The following is a 16569-nucleotide window of genomic DNA, read 5'->3' on the forward strand; positions in this document are numbered from 1 at the left end:
ATATGTACATCCTTATTTAATTACACATATAATTATTTGTCAAATTCCCAGTGTCATTTTATGCCATTGCAAAGGATTTTAAAATCCGTTTTTGTCTCTTATTTTGTGATGGAAGGTCGGATTTTGATTGTTTGCTGCCTCATATCCCTGACTCCCTGTTGCTTCTTTCTACCCACTCAGAATTCGATTAATTGGGGTTTGAGGGAACATTGCAGGGGGAAATCTTAACTCGGATGCCATCTACCCGAAAGGTAAAATTGTTCCTATTCTTTTGTGCTTTGGATATGTTCTTGAAGGAGGTCAACCAAGTGTATTGCATTAGTTTACACTGTAATTATCACCCCGTTGGTGATTGCTGTCCAATATAAAAATGGTGGGATTTCTTTTAATTTAAAATAAATAAATATTGCATTACCACCCACGGGCCTGGTTCATGGTCCATTGTGACCCGGGGTATTTGTAAAAAGACGTGTGAGACGGGTTGGGTATTGGCTTAATTCGAATTAGTAGAAAATAAAGAAAAGGTATCCTCATTGAGCGCAACATCCTAGGCTGAGACCAAAGGTCCTGGTCCGGTGTGTGACGCCCGATTGGAATCCTTCACAGAAGTATTAGCCACCATGAATGCGACTTTCCACGAGAGGAACTTCAATGATGCCGTCAACATAGGTTAAAATGGCAGCTTCATGAGAGCAGAGAGTACCACATTCAGACTCCATACCGGAACAAACCTCTTCTCCGGGGGAAATGTCCTAAAAAGTCCTTTGAGGAAATTCTTGACCAACCGGTCACTGAACAGAGGAATAGAGTTGCGGAGCCTGGTGAACCTGGAGATGGCAGCCAAATGTACCTTGATCGACGACGGACGACAATGCCAGGTCCCCCTTTGCTAGCAGCAGAAGATACGGGAGAATTGTTCCCTGCACCAGGCACAGAACCTGGACCATTTTCTACAGTAAGAGACATTGGTAGTTGGCGCACTTGCCGCCGCAAGGATTCAACAACAATCCTGCGGGATTCCTAGATGTCCAAACTCGGAGTGGTCGGGAGCCACGCTGCCAGGCTGAGCGACACCCCAGTCGTGATGCCACACCTTTCCTTCGTCCTGAGATAGCAGATCCGGCTCCGAGTCCTCCTCCTTCCAATGCCTCGTCAATTCTTTCACCAAACAGCTGCTCACCTTCACATGGCATGTCGACCACTTTATGTTGGACCTCAGGTCGAAAGTCAGTGCAGCGCAGCCATGCCTGCCTCCGGAGAACAACTCCACTGTTGATTTGTTTGAATCGGGATTCCGCCAGGTCCACTGGAATGTTCATGCTGTGGTTGGAGGCTTCCTCCCCCTCCCTAACCAACAGCATAGCCTCATTTCATTGCTGCTCAGGGAGATGATCCAAGAGTGGAGCCAACTGGTGCCACATCTCCCCGTCATAGCGGGCCATAATGGCCATGGAGTTGGCCGCCTTGACCGTCGTAGCGCACACTGTAAGCACCTTCTTGCCCAACGCATCCGGCTTCCGGCCTTCACCGTTTGGGGGCGTAGCACACTTGTGCTGACTTCTTGCCTTCCGACTAGCCGCCGCCGACACCACCGACTCCACAGTGGATTGAGTCGCAAGGCATTTGGGGGAAGACTCAGGCGCTTTAGACTTCTCCAGGCGCCCCTTCGCCGCGGGCTCCGAGAAAGGATGGCACATCGTGCACAGACCCTCCTGCCACACATGGTCCAAAATGGGGACGGAGAAGACCACCTTCTGCCGCTTCCCCATTTGATCAAAGAGAAAACAGTCCTTTCTCTCCTCTTCTGGAGTAAGGCCAAATTCTTGACAGGCCTTCGCCATCATTGCGTGAAAAGCGCCGACATCATCCGGCGGAGATGGCTGAGCCGGGCTACTAGGAGGATCCACTTCAGGCTCCGTATCCCTGGTATCTGCCCTCCTGGGCGACGAGGATACAGTTGACAGCGTGTCACGAGGAACACTATCAGGATTCAAATCCACCAGTTCCCCTTCCTCGGATGTCCGCTGGCAAGGTCTAAACCAACCGGTGATGGCAACGGTGGCCGAACCGGAGGCGACCTCCTTGGGAGACTCGGGCGAGGAGCATTCACCCCCTCCTTGTGTCGGGGCACCTCGGTCACCACCTGCTCCACAGGAGCCACTGGGCTTGGAGCCACAGGAAGCCTTGCATCCAATTGTCCCAACAGTGACTGTAGCATGCTCAGTGTTAGGCAAAGTTTGTATGCAGTACCCTTTGGTACCACTACACACAACGAGGACTACAGGTGTAAGCAAAACCAACCTTTGGTATAAGTCTGTACTACACAGTTTTGTGGTAGCGTTGCTGAGCAGCCAGGCTTATCTCAAGAGGGAATGTGAGCTGTAAGGATGTTACACAGAGGTCTATAATTACAAATATTCAAATAGACTCTTATACTCAAGGTTTCTTGGTATAACACTTATTAATTTATTTCACAGTCAGTTATAAAAACATTCACTAGAAGGAGGCAATCTATTTCACACAAAAATATACTTCAGTACTTCACAATATCAGGTTTTGAGGCATTTAAACTACTTTGAAGGAGGAGCAAAATGGCATTCCGAGCATTTGAAGTAGGAGCAAAAGGGCATAAGTTAAAAAATGAATATTACAGTTACTCTTAAACAGTGCAAATAGTTTCAGTTCCCCAGAGGAGTTGATTCAATGCAATAGGTTAGGCCAAAGTCAATGGGTTAAAGTCTTGTATAGGATAAAGCAGTTCTGGAAGTTAAAACGGAAAAGTTTTTGCCAAAGTTCTCAGAAGTAGTTCATAAAAGAAAGGTTCAGATGTTGGGTCACAAGCTGACTAGGCCTGCAAGTTGCCAAAGTTTCAAGCACTTTCACAGTGAGAGGCAAGTTCTCTCGGGCAGGTGTTCAGAGTACCTTACAATAAAGAAAAAGATGCAGCTGAAGACGTCTGTTCCTGGCAGCGCCTGCAGATCTCACTGTTCCTGAGCCTCAGTCGTGGGGACAAGAGGGCGGACGTCGGGGGACTCCCTGCACTGCACTGGGACTGGTCAAAAAGCTGTCAAAGGCAAATCTCCAATTCCGGTAGCTGTAGTCAAGCACACAAACTGGTGTCCTTCTCCCTGGCTATTCGGTTTCGCTGCAGCACTCTGAGGAAAATACAACCAGCTCCGAGAATGGTATCCAGGTGGCGTACGAGTTGATTGGTCCCACCAACTCAAAGGGAGAAGTCGTCCTTGAAGGGCTTCTCTGTCGAGATGAACTTGGCGATTCGGTCCTGCAGCAGGGCTTCACCGGGCAAACCAATGGCCCAGGAGTTGCAGCAGCCGTCCTCTTCCAGCTCTTCTTTGGTTATTTCGTTCCAGTGGTTGACTCTGCCTTCCAAGCCAAGGGACTCGCCTTTTATCCAGTTTCTCCCATTAATTCCAGCATAGCTGCCACTCACCCAGCAGGGTGGCTGTCCTTGCCGGACAGGCAGCCAGCCAAGCACACCAGAGTGCATTTGGGTCTCCTAGGAGACTAAGCACAGGGATTTTCAGGCACCTCCCTCACTTCCTGCCCACCCCAGACACTCGGGCGCCAGAGGTGGTCTTCAGTCCTGAAACCCGACAAAGGCATAGGAACAAAGGGACCAAACCTGGTTTGGCGCGCAGAGACAAACTCTAGATGAACCTTTCCAAAAAGAAATGGCGAAAAAAGAAGACCGGGACCCGTTTAAACAAAGGGGCTCAGGCGCCATCTTGAACATGGCTCCCGCGATTTAACACTACCGGTGTTCGCGGTCGGGAAAAATCATGGTAGTTTGTTGTAAAACCACTACCACCAGCCATTTCGAGATGAAAGGGTAGCATTTTACTGCTACATGAGTTTCTAGACATAGGGGATACTAAGTAACCCCTCCAGCACTCTATTGTAAGATAGGGTGTGCTAGGTCTAGGAATTTGAAATGACTAGTAAAGTCAATTTCACTTTACTTTCTCTGGGAAACAGTAGTTTATCATGGAGAAGGTATTTAAACCTTGGGAAAGCCTAAAAGGCTTCCCCTCTGTCACTGCACGGCGGGTGCTGTGTGACACAAATGAAAAGATGATGCCTATGGAGTGGTCTAAAACTCCATAATAAAAGAACACAAGAGTAAAACACATTCACAATACATGAGCGAGTGGGAAAAAAAGGCTCACACTCTCTCCAGGTAAATAAATCAAGTTCTCAAAATCCAGCAAAGTTACTGGGGTCTCTAAGGTGAAGGGAATTAGCACATTTATGAGAATTCTCCCTAACACTCAGCACCTGCATGGACAGACTAGAGTGCAAATTCACCAATGGATACTGGGGCGGGACAGCCCCAAATCCCTCCAATGTAGAAGGCTGTGCCGACTGCAGGCGCAACACAGACCGATCGAAAATGGGCTCCTGTTCTTCTTCCGGACTAGAGTCCACAAGATACGTTGCCTGGTCTTGCTGAAGAATGTCCAACGGGAGCAAAGGCCCAAAAGCCTGCCCCAGACTGCCACGGCATCTCCGTAGTCATCAGACCACCATCGGACCCCAGCGGAGCCGAGGACAGCAACAGCGGCCCACTCGCTGCCACGGCTGTCGACGAGGCATCCAGCCTGGCCGTCGACAGAGCTGACGACACAAATATCGATGAAGGGATGGAAGGCAGTACCACCACTGTCGACAGAGGCACTTCCGTATACGAACCCCTGGTCGACGGAAACAAGGCTGCCCACTGGTCTGGCCTTCACCGGCATAGCGGACCGCTTGGACGAAGTGATGGAACGATGTTTCGAAGACTCATAGCCTGAGGATGACCTATGGCGGTCCTTCGACAAGTGCTTCGATGACAACGACTCGCGGTACTTCGAGGACTTCTGCGAGAGCGCCGCCGACTTCTCGGGCCTAGCACTCGCTTCCTTCGACTTGTCCTTTCTTGTTGGCTTGTCCAGAGAGGGGCCACCCGCCCCTTTAGACAGATGCAACCTGGAACCAGTGGCCCCAACACCTCTCCTCACCTCTGACGCTGGCACCCCATGCAACGCTTCTTAGAGGGGGGTTCCGCGGACTGGGACCTGGGGTGCGAAGACAACACCTTCACCACTGTATCAGAGGACTTGCTCCCACGCGTTGAACCCACCTCCGAACCCGGGTAAGTACCTTCATTGAGCCAACAGATCAACCAGTGGTTACAGTCCTTCAGTGTTTTCTGGAGAAAAAAAAAACAGGCAGATCTTGCAGTTGTCCACGGAATGATTGAGATACAGGCAATAAAGGCAATCTGCATGCCCATCCCCATCGTAGACGTTTTTCAGGCTGCAGGACGCGCAAGCCCTAAATAACGATTTCTTCGAGCCCACAGACGACAGATCGTAGAAAGCACGTGTACAACACAAAAGGCAAATACAAGGTGATCCGAACAGTTTGGAGACAAATGAAATTTGAAGGCAAGCAGCGGCGGCAGGGCTATTTATACCAGACGTCCTATTGGTGTACCCTAAAGCAGCCAAAAAGATGTTGATAGGACACTAAGTGTCGAAGTTTTCCATTGGAAAACGCTATGTTAAGGTTACCGAGGTTTTGCAGCCTGACAACAGGAAATATTCACAGCACATGAATCATGAAAGATCCAATGCTGGAGAATACTGGCCAGTGAATCCCCTTGGAGAGATGGATTTTGGTTACCATTTTAGGAAGAAAGTAGCACCTTAATCTCAGAGTGGTGTTTTCCTTTTGAGAATGGCAAAAAGGGGGTTTCTCAGAAAAAATGTATAGCTCACTGAGCTGACTTTACTGCAAACTAAATTATTTTCATAATTGAGCAACCTTAATGATCAAGAAGAAAAAATTACGTAACCTCCTGGTAATTTTCTTTCTGTGGATGTTCCTCCCACCAATTCCTTATCTTAAATATATTAGTATCCTGTTTTGCAATATCCAATTCTTTTTTAACAGCAGGGGGCACCGTGCAGAAGTGACGTCGATGGCAGCATAAGTTGCACGCACTGCAACCCGTTGCCTCAGTTCCTAGGTTTTCCTCTCTTCATGCTCAGCTGTCTTGAGGAGTTCTGCAATGCGTATGGGAATTGAAAGAAAAGAAATACAAATGTTCTCACAGATAGAGCGGTAGGCTGGGAGGGCAAGAAGGAATACCTTGGAGGAACATTTATCAGAAAGAACATTACCAGGGGCAAGTAATTTGCTCGTCCAGTGGATTGTGTCCTCCCATGTATTCCTCATCTTAGAGAGACTCCCATAGCAGTTTTGGAGATGGAGGTGGGAGAAGAGGATTTATGTGAAATGTTAATCAGCAAATACTATTTTGCTGAACCGCTCTTCCAAAGCAAGTGTCCTTGCCCGACAGGGTCTCAGCAATAATGCTTTAAGAATGTTTGGAGGGAGGACCACATTGTGGCATTGCAAATGTCTTGAACTGGTACACACCTTTGTAGAGCTGAAGTGCTTGCCATTTCTTTGAATGGAGTTATCAGGCACATCTTTCGCAGCTATGAGGTAGCACTCTCAAATGCACAAAATGATCCATCATGTTAATGTTTGGTTCATCACTGCTTGGCCTAACTTGTGACCATTGTAACCAATGATCCTCCTGTCTGATAGCGACATTCTTGAAATGTAAAATCCAGGAGCCCTTCTAGGGTCAAGCCTGTGTAACCTCTCTTCATCCTTAGAAGGGTGAGGAGGGGTCAAAAGCTGGCAATGTAATCTTTTGTGTTAAATGCAATTCAGAAATCACCTTGGGAAGGAAGGATGGATGAACCCATCAAAACTACCTTCTATTTAGAGAATACTGTGAATGGTGGTTTGCAGCATAGTGCTTGTAGCTCACTGACCCTGTGTCACGACCCTCGCCCTAAACCCCCTCTGGCAAACCCACTGGCCAGGTGGAGTCAGGACTCGAGCCTCTAGAGCCTCTAGAGCCTGGCATCCTCTTCCAAAACCTTCTTGGGACCACTCCTGGCGCCTTTGGCGCCAGGCTCAAACACCATGAAAAACATGTGCTTGGGAACTACTTATTGTGTTGTCAGCCAACATGGAGGCATCCACATAGCTTGCTTCCTAGGAACCAAGCCATGCGGTCTAGTGTTTTGGGTGTGGTAGCCTAGGGACTACTTTACCTGGACTATTTTGTTGGGGCTATTTAAACCACACCCGAGCAAGACAACACGCTTCGCTTTACTTTGCAGCTTGCAACGTGACGCTCACCGTGTGAAGCTATTCCCTTGAACCTCGGAGAAGCAGAACCTGCAAGGAGACAAAAGGAACATCATTAGCAGCAGCATCTTACCTGCAGTCTTCATCTTTAGCCACTCGCAGCTACTGAGAACAGCTTCCTCGAATCTGCACGCCTCCCGGATAGTACGACCTGAAAGCAGTAGAGACATTTACAAATTACAAACTGCTCAAAAGGCTTACCTGGCTGGTCGCCTCTCAGCTGGAACCACTCCGGACATTCCACTCGCGCTGAAGAATTCCGCGACCTACAAGGAAGGAAAACACAGGTTAGCAAAGGCAAGACTTTGCAGCGCATAGCGTTTACTTACCGCATCATAGCGCTCTTAATGCGCCATCATTTACTAGCGGGGCTCAACCAAGCCAGTTCGCCACGCTGAAGCTCTGCATACCTAAGGGAGAAAAAAGACATTTTAAACAAAGAAAGGCATGCAGGATAGCAACAAAACTAAAGAACAGCAATAAGACCTACCTGAACAATATCAAACGGGCCGGCGTCCGTGAAGTAACTGGACCGCACGCGCCCATGAAAGACAACGCGCCCCTGCAAAGAAGGCAGGACGGAGAGCACGCCCAACTCTACCGCAGAACCTTCCCCGCAGACCATATCTGGGCAAAGCTGAGAAGCATACCAGCGAGTAACCCGGCTGGGTGGCGTCCCTGTGGATACCAGGTGAGCGTAACACCCTGCGAGGTGAAGTGACAGTCACTAAAAAGATGGTTTTCAAGGTTCATAACCTGTGGGGACAGGAATGAAGCGGCTCAAAAGGCACACCCATTAAAAAAGTAAGCACTAAATTCAAATCCCAGGACAGAACCAAAAAAGGGACTGGTGGAAGTGCATTAGTCAGTCCTTTCAATAATTCTATCACAATAGGTATCTGAAAATAAGAGACTTGCTCTGGCGGGTGTTTGAATATAGATAACGCAGCCAAGTATCACTTTAATGGTAGCCAGGTGCAAGCCCCTGATTGGCTATGTGCAGTAAAAAAGAAAGCACTGCAGGTGTATTTCAAGAGAAAGGAAATCTATTTTAGCTCTATACCAGCTGCAAAACATGTTCCAATGGCAGCGGTATAGGGCTTTTGCTGCTGGTCCTCTAGCAGAAAGCAACACCTCCAACATCTTTACGGAGGTCCTAATCTTTATACCTTAGTCTCTGAGAAACCAGGAGTGAAGGTTCAGTGTTCAGATTCCTGGGTGAAGAAGATAACCTCCCTCCTACAAGAGTAGATACACTCCCTGTTGAAGAAGGAACGGAGGGCAGATGGACATGTCTCGAAGGTTCAGATACCACTTCCTCTCAGCCCAATCCGGGGCCATCGGGATCATGGCTTTCCCGAACTACAACCGCCTGATGACATGAGGGATCATAGGGATTGGTGGGAACGCGTAAAGGAGTGGCAATTCCCAGTCCACTACAAATGTGTCCCCATAGATCCTCTGAGAAAATTCCCTGCAGCAGAAGAAGAGGTTGCATTTTCTTTTGATACTGGATGCGAACAGATCCACTTGAGGTGTTCCCCAAAGGGAGAAGATCTCTAAAAGTACTTCCCGAGCCAACTCCCACTAGTGGGAGATTGTTCTCTGCCTGCTCAGAACGCTGCTGTTGTATTCTCTTTCCCGGCTAGATGAGCAGCCGACAGAGATACCGTTTTGTTCAGTCCAAACCAAGAGCTGCATTGCTTCCTTGCACAGTGGTAGTGACCCTAGCCCCATATCTTTTGTCGAGGTAATGCATGGCCACTGTGCTGTCTGCCATTATCAGGACGTTATATCACTGGATGGAAGGAAAAAAGGCCATCAAGCACCAGTCTGATCACCCTCAGCTCCAACAGGTTAATGTGTAGTCTTGATTCCGATGGGTACCAAAGTACGCTCATCCTCTAACCGCTCATGTGTGCTCCCCATCCCATGAGGGAGGCATCTGTGACTACAATTATCTCCTGCCAGAGCTGGTAAAAAGGTTCCCCCATCATTATGCACCCATTGCATGCCCCACCACGAGATCCTGTGCTAACCTGCTCGGGATCTGAAGAAGGTCTGTCATCCTGCCTGAGAACGGTGACGATTGAGATCGGAGGGTCCATTGGAAAGACCTGATCCTCAGACAGGTCTCCGGCACAAGGAAAATGCACGATGCCAGGAGGCAGAGCAACCTTAAAAAGTCGAATGCCAGTAGATATTGGGCGTTTTGAAATCTCATTATCATCTGTAAGATATGTTGAGCCCACAACTCGGGAGGCAGAACCTTCCTGGAGGAAGAGTCCAGGACGGCTCCAATAAATTGAAGCTTTTAAGAAGTTGTCACCTAGGACTCCTTGAAGTTGAGGGAGAAGCCACGATTGTGGTGGGAGTGGCAGGTGCTGTTGAGATGGCCCAGAACCTTTTCGGAAGAACAAGCTCCGATCAGCCTGTCATCTAAGTAGGGGAAGATGTGAATCCCTCTCCTACTTAGATTCGCTGCCACCACTGCCATCAACTTGGTGAAGACGCTCGGGCAGATGTGAGCTTGAAAGGCAGAACTTGAATAGAACTGCCAAGGGCGAACCTCGGGTACTTTCTGTGCTTGGGATGTATACACACATGAAAGTAAGATGGAGTGACACTATCCAGTCCTGTAACTGAAGGGCCTGGAGGATCTGCAAAAGAGTGACCATCTTGACTTTGTTCTTCCTGAGGAACTTTTTCAAGCGTCTTAAGAGCAAGATGGGGAGTGGATTCGGATCTCGAAGAGTGTGTTTGCCCGGAGGACAATGTGGAGACCTTTTCAGAAAAGGGAGGCAGTACCCTTGGGCTACTGTTTGCAGGCCCCATGCATCGGAAGTAATGACGTGCCATTCTTGCAGATGCTGGGTGTTAGGTAGAATTTCCATCTTGGGTGTAATCCTTCCTACTTATTGAGTCCCCCCGCACTTTTTGTTGGACTTTCTTTTTATCTGACTCTTCTGAGTGAGTGGGAACCTTTTTCCCCACAATCAAATTCTTTTTCTGTGACTTTGGGAACCCTTTTTGGTTACCTTTGATGGAGTCTGCTTTCCTCCCTCTTTTTGAGGCATCTGTATTTTACTATTGGAGCACACAGCATCTTCTGTGCATTGCTCCTTGAGCTTCTCTCTGTGTTTTTTTTTTTTTTTTAAATATTCCTGTAATAACTTAATGTTACCAGGGCAGGGGATACTTTTTTTAGCCTACCTATGTGGGGGGCTGTTAAGCAGAAACCTGTGCAGTTCCCTCTGGGACCACTGCAAAAGATTTAAGATTACAGGTGTTGGCAGTAAACCCACTTGGTAGCAGTCTGCACCACACAGATTCACTGTGGTAGCTGTGGCTGAGCAGTCAGACTTCCCTCAAGAAGAGTTAGGCAGTATATAGAGGATACAGGATAGGTACAGAGGCACAGTAGTACAAGCAAACACTGACCAGAGCTAGGTGTAAAAGTATATACTTATTTATTTTAAAGGCACACTCATAAATTACACTAGCACAGAAAAAGGTAAGTAAGTCAAAACACTGTCACTATTACTTATATGTACATCCCTAGTCATTTGTTGGACAAGTCTAAGTTAACACCACTTATTTCCAAACAGAGGTGAGCGCTTAACGTCAGATGGCACTCCAACAAGTTATTAGAAAAGGGAGGGAAAAAGCAGAAGTAATGAAAGCAGCAAGGTAAAACACTTTCCACATAAGGTTAGCAACGGCAGTCAACTGTGGAACAAGGAGAATTGGTTTGTGGCCCGCTTTAGAGAGAGCCAGGCGAAAATATGCCCAAGATCACACAATGTCACAAGTCTTCGCAGGTGGGTAGAAAAGGTTTTACTGAGTTTAGAAAAAGTTTAGTTAGGGTGTCCCAGGCTTACCCAGGGTCGAGAGCCAAGGGCTAAATCTACCCCGTACAATCGGTGGCAAGGGAAGCCGGGCGGAACACAGTACCTTTAAAAGTGGAAAGGATCCTCCAGCGGTGGTAGTTGTTCCTGGTAGTGATTGCAAGTCGCGGCGTCGTCCAGGGGAAGAGGTGATCTCGACGTGGAGGAAAGCTGCAGGTCGTTGCACTACCAGGGATGAGACCAGCCGTGGAGTTTTCCGGTCACAAAGGAGTTTACCCCTCTTTCGCGGTTGAGGTAAAAAGTGGTATCCCGGTTGCCGGGGTGCTTGGCACAGGCAAGGCGGCCACGAGATGCTTCGGGACGGCGAAAAGAAGGCAGCAACTGGTTGTCCCCACCAGTTAAGGGAAGGAGACTCTCCGGTGGGAGATCTCCTCTGTCGTCGGAAAAAGTGGTGAGACGGTTCCGCAGGGCTTCACCGGTGGTGTCGTCTTGGCAGGTCGTCTCGGCTTCTCCCTCTTCGGCTTCTTAGGTCCTGTGGCGACTTCTCCAGAACCAGTCCCAAAAACCTAGCTTTTATGCATTAAACCCCCATTCATACAGCCTAGCTGTCACTCAAACATGCTAAGTAGTGAGCGGGGTGGCTCACCACTTGGGCCAATCACACCAGAGTGCGACATGAGTTGGCAAGGCAACTCAGTCCAGGGTGCCTAAACCCCCTCCCACACCCCCTGTGGTACCCAGACAGAATGGCACCACTGTGGAGGGCTTCTGTGCAGAAGCCCGCCAAAAGTGGAACGAAGGCTCGACTCGGGTTCAGGGTTACTGAAGTGAACCTAGACGCCATTTTGGCGGCGAGTTCTGGCAAAAAACCCAACCGGTGAATTTATATTAAATAAATAAACCGGCGGTATCTTTAACATTGCACCAAAAAGTGGTGCATTAAAAACAATGGGAAATCCCATTGGGAAATATTCCGGTGGAATATTTCCGTGGTATCCACTGCCACCAGCCAGAACTCGGCGAGGGGGGACGGGACAGTACCCCCTCGACAATAGACCCAGGGGCAATCTAATTGCCCCTACCAGTATTTCCACAGTAAGATGGTTTGTACTGGTTAAGTTCCTAAGTTAAGACTAGTAAAGTCAATGGTGACTTTACAGACCCAGGGAGACAGTAGTCAGTCCCAAGGTGTGGAGTCTATGTTTGGGGGTCTCTATGACACCCATGTGTTACTGCACTGAGGGTGCTGTGTAACACACATTCAAAAACCAATGATAGCCTATGTGGAAAAATACCCCCTAGCCCATAAGCACATAGCAAGTCACAGTAACACTCTCAAATCATGTCCAAGAGTGAGGGTAAAAGAGTCTCACTCTTGGCAGGAGAAAAAAAATAAACCCCAAAAATCCAGCAAAGCTGCTGGGGGACTCACTAGGCTGGGAAATTCAGCCTAAACAGAGAATTCTCCCTAACAGGGGCTGAGGGGATGCATAGTATTCCTTATCTCACTTCTCCTGTAACTTTCTAGTTACAGTGGCAAGTTTATCTGAGTGGCTGGTGGCAGTGGATATTTTCTACCAACAGATTTTTACACGCAGGCTGCTGTTTCAGCTGCGGTAAAGGACACATGGGTCAGCATTGACCTTATAATTGTGCCAGTCATCTTTTTTCGCCAAACTCACAATGTCTTGCGCTTTCCTGAGACTTCCCCTGCTAATCAAGGTGGGGCAAGAGCTGCTCATGCCTTTGGCTTCGACAGGCTCCCATTTAGAAGCCTGCCCAGAGGGGCCAGTGTGTCTGGGAGGACACAAACTCCTCAGGTCTTTGTCCTCCAGTATGTCGGCTTAGATCCAGTTCTGAATGGGTGCCTGGCTGTGCCCTTGGAACAGCCACCACCCTAAGTTTGAATGTTGCATGCATGCTGATTGGCTGGGTTCCTAAATAAAAGACAAGGGTCTTGATGCTGAAGCCAGAGTCGACCACTGGAAGATCCACTCCGAAGAATAAAGAAGTGGACGTCTGCAGCTACCTCCAGCGACCACCAAGCCAACTGAGTGACCGCTGCTCTCCAGCCCTATCTTCTGTGTGACAGGCAAGATCCAGAGGAGACAACTTCTTCCATTGGATTTGTGGGCATAACAAGTCTCTAGACCATCTTCAGTTTGAGCCATCCCATGAAGTGCTACGACCTTCCAGGCCTGCAATACCCAAATACCCCCTGAGACGTCTGGCACTGCTGCCGTGCATTGTCTCGTCAAGCGCGATTCTGTCTGAAAACCTGTGGGCATCTGTCTGGGCCTACAGAGACTCCATCCCGATCAGAGAATTCCCCTCCAAAGAGGGGAGGACCGAAAGAAGGAAGACAGTCTGCCGGGTGACAACCGTTGCTGCTCCAAAGACTGAGTCGAGCTTCCAAAACCAAGTGCCGCGAAGATCGTCTGCTGGGCATCCTTGTGATCGAGTCTGACCATCTACTCCCGCCAAAAGATCTTCATCCAGCCGCCAAGGCCAGATAGCCGAACCAGAGCTGCTGTTTACCTTGGGGATCCGCCAGTGGCATCGCTCTTCTTCATCCTAGAAGGTACTGCCTGACTCCTGGGTACTTACCTAGACTGTTATTATTTATTCATTTAAGCATTTTTAAAGCGCGCATAGCCCAGAGTTTTTGTGTTGCTGTTCGCTCCTGAGCTTGAGTCACATTGAGGTGGATGACCCAACCATGTTCTCCCAGGCCCAAGGACCTCCGTCCTAGAGGTCGAAATCCTTCAGGTGGCCTAATTAGTCCCCCCCTTAGCCCTTTGAATCAAATTCCATTGCTTGTTCAGAAAAGGTTTCTTCTGCTATTTGACAACTTTGCCAGTGTCTGCCTTCTTTTGTTCTGCTGCCCAAGAGTCACTGGTCCCTCAGTGTCCCCATCTGACTTTTTTAGATACTCCTCTTCAAGATGGGGTTGGACTTCTAGAGAAAAGGCTTTCCTAATGTTAACCTGTCAGTATTGCTAATTCAGTAAATGTTGGTTGCTGAATGATCTGCTAACCTAAAGCTACTCTTATATGTACCTGTAATTAATCTAAGGCCTACTACTGAAACTGAGTATTTGCAATAGCAAATATCTAGTGTATTTAATATATGTTTGAACTATTTTTACTTACCTGAACTGTCTTGATTTTAACATTGCCTTGGTATCCATAATAAAGTCTATTTTTTCTACAGTGCAGAAGTGTTGCTTTGAGCATAGGTGTACTCAAAATCTTTGTACTCAACTACAGCCCTTCACCATCCCAGACTAAGCCTGGCAGCTTGTCCATTGCTATAAAACCTTCTGGTAGTTCAGGCCAAACCTAATAATTGGAGCTCTGTACACCTAAGATCGAGTCTTCTTCAGTCCTTTGTGAGGTATCAGCAATGAGAGGCGGACATAAGGTTGTGTTATCAGAATCAGACATTTTATCAAACAGAAATGGGTTGTAGAAATGCCTCTAGTCCTATTCTACAGAGGAATTTCCCTGCCTCAAAACTAAAACTAAGGATCTGTCGAGGTAAAGTAATCAGTAACTCAGAAGCTGTCCTTGTGTCTAAACATTCTAAGCTGACCCGCACACAAGAAACAAAACAAAGGGTGCAAGGAAATGTCTGACTAGATAGTAGCAAAAAAGTGTTCACAATCAAATATATACAGGGATAAATCCAACAACATAACCTCCAAGGAACAAGCCTAGGATACAGAGGGTGGTTCCCCCTTCCCCTGGACTTTTAGATAGGATGGCATAAGTGTCCCTTTATCCAACAGTTCTCCTTGTGTCTTTATCCTGGAGTCACAATGTTCTTGTTCAGATAATGAATTCTTTAACAGTCTTTCTTTAATTTGGTCAAACAATACATTCCAAGACAGTCTTTCTTTAGGTCTTTTGGTAACTTTTGCGGATTGCCCGGTATACCCCTGCCAGGAAGCTTCCTGTGGGCTTTTCAGATCGCCTTGTCTACTCCCCTGCCAGGTGTTTTCATACAATGTCTAAACTTTATACAGCGTCACTGTTCGTTTATCACAGTAGCACATTTCCTGAGGTGCTTGTCATATTTGCCCATGCCAACACTTGCTTCAGTTTTCTCCCACATGGGCCTTCCATGCACCTACACTTGCTTATGGTTTCTTGTTGCACTTTGTCTCGCCAGCATTCAAATATTCTACTGGTTGGATATTTGAAATAGGATTGTATTTTATCTGCATTCAACTACTTTGGTATATTAACCTTATTTGCAACCTTGAAACATTCAGTCATTGGTTCACAAGCATGTCGGTATGCCCCGGGGTCCCCAACAACCTTGGGCAGACTCACCGGTCCTTTGCGGCGTCCCCTACTCTTGGTGTACCTTTGCAACAAAGCCTCTTCACTGGATCGGATTCCCACATGATGCAGATGTTCTCCCAGAGTCTCCTGAAGCTCTGCTGTCACTCGCAGTCTTCCCTCTGTAGCCTGGACCGGAGAACGCTGCCTCCTGGCACGACCGTGCCTCCAGGAACTACGCTGCAGCTTCCAGTTCTTCCATGGTCCTTCAGGTATGACTGCTGTGCCTCCCTTTCTATCTCGTGGCAGTGGTACGTGAGCCTCGCATTCTCAAGCCACTGCCAGGCTTCAGACGTCCTCTTCCTTGCCGCTTTCTCCAGCATGAGGAGGATGACTCTTCTCATTGCCTCTGCCATTTTTAAATATCCTGCGCACGTTGGGCCCAGTTGAACAACTGCGCGTTAGGTTTCAGACTTCTCCTGATCTGCATAGACTCCTTCCTCCACTTCGTCTTAGTGCTTGTGGTTTTCTGGGAATTGAAGTTCATAGCTGTTATTGGGCGCTTCTTGGATGATGTTCCAAAGTTTCACAAAAAGCCATATCAAAACCAGAAGATGTTATACATGAACTGTGAATGGCTAAGTCACAGATCGGGGTTTGATCGAGGGATTCAGAGAAAAAGTTGTCTGACCTTTACTATAGGAGGGAACTGTTAAGTGACAACAAACCATTAAAGACTCAGGTATTAGACGGTCTTTGTCAGAGGAAAGGCCGAAATCGTGCATTTCACCCAATGGAGTCACCATCTCCCCAGGTAAATGTCTTCTCCCGTGTGATCCTCCCTCATACAGCCGTCCCCAGGATCAGGAAGTGGCTGCCGTCCCCGGACCAAATGGGAGGAGATCAACGGTGGGGAATCAGTGATGACTCCACCAAATTTATCACACCTACAATAGGTGGACTTTAGTAAAACTCCTCAACTCTGTCAATCTGTCTCCCACTGGGGTCTTAAGAACAAAGTGCTCAGGGAGGGATTGGGGCTGTGGCTTAGGGCATAGGGAAGAGTCTTTCCTCCACTACCTCTTTGGTGCACGATTTCCCCCTTTCCTTCTGTTTTACTGTCTGACCTCTTCCCCTTTGACTGAAGGAAGAGTAGTATCGAAAGGACCGGCTGCTCCAGTTTTGTGAAGGTGGGTGCT

The 16569-nt window shown here is 48.0% G+C and overlaps 1 protein-coding gene across 3 annotated transcripts in view; it reads right to left on the bottom strand.

Annotated features, from left to right (window-relative positions):
* Positions 1 to 16569, bottom strand: part of AP1G1 (adaptor related protein complex 1 subunit gamma 1) — a 1918561-nt gene that overhangs the window by 303937 nt on the left and 1598055 nt on the right. The gene's annotated exons all lie outside the window — the stretch shown is intronic.

The sequence above is a fragment of the Ambystoma mexicanum genome, chromosome 1q (genome assembly GCF_040938575.1).
Source record: "Ambystoma mexicanum isolate Mex_15411 chromosome 1q, UKY_AmexF1_1, whole genome shotgun sequence".
Taxonomy (NCBI): Eukaryota; Metazoa; Chordata; class Amphibia; order Caudata; family Ambystomatidae; genus Ambystoma; species Ambystoma mexicanum.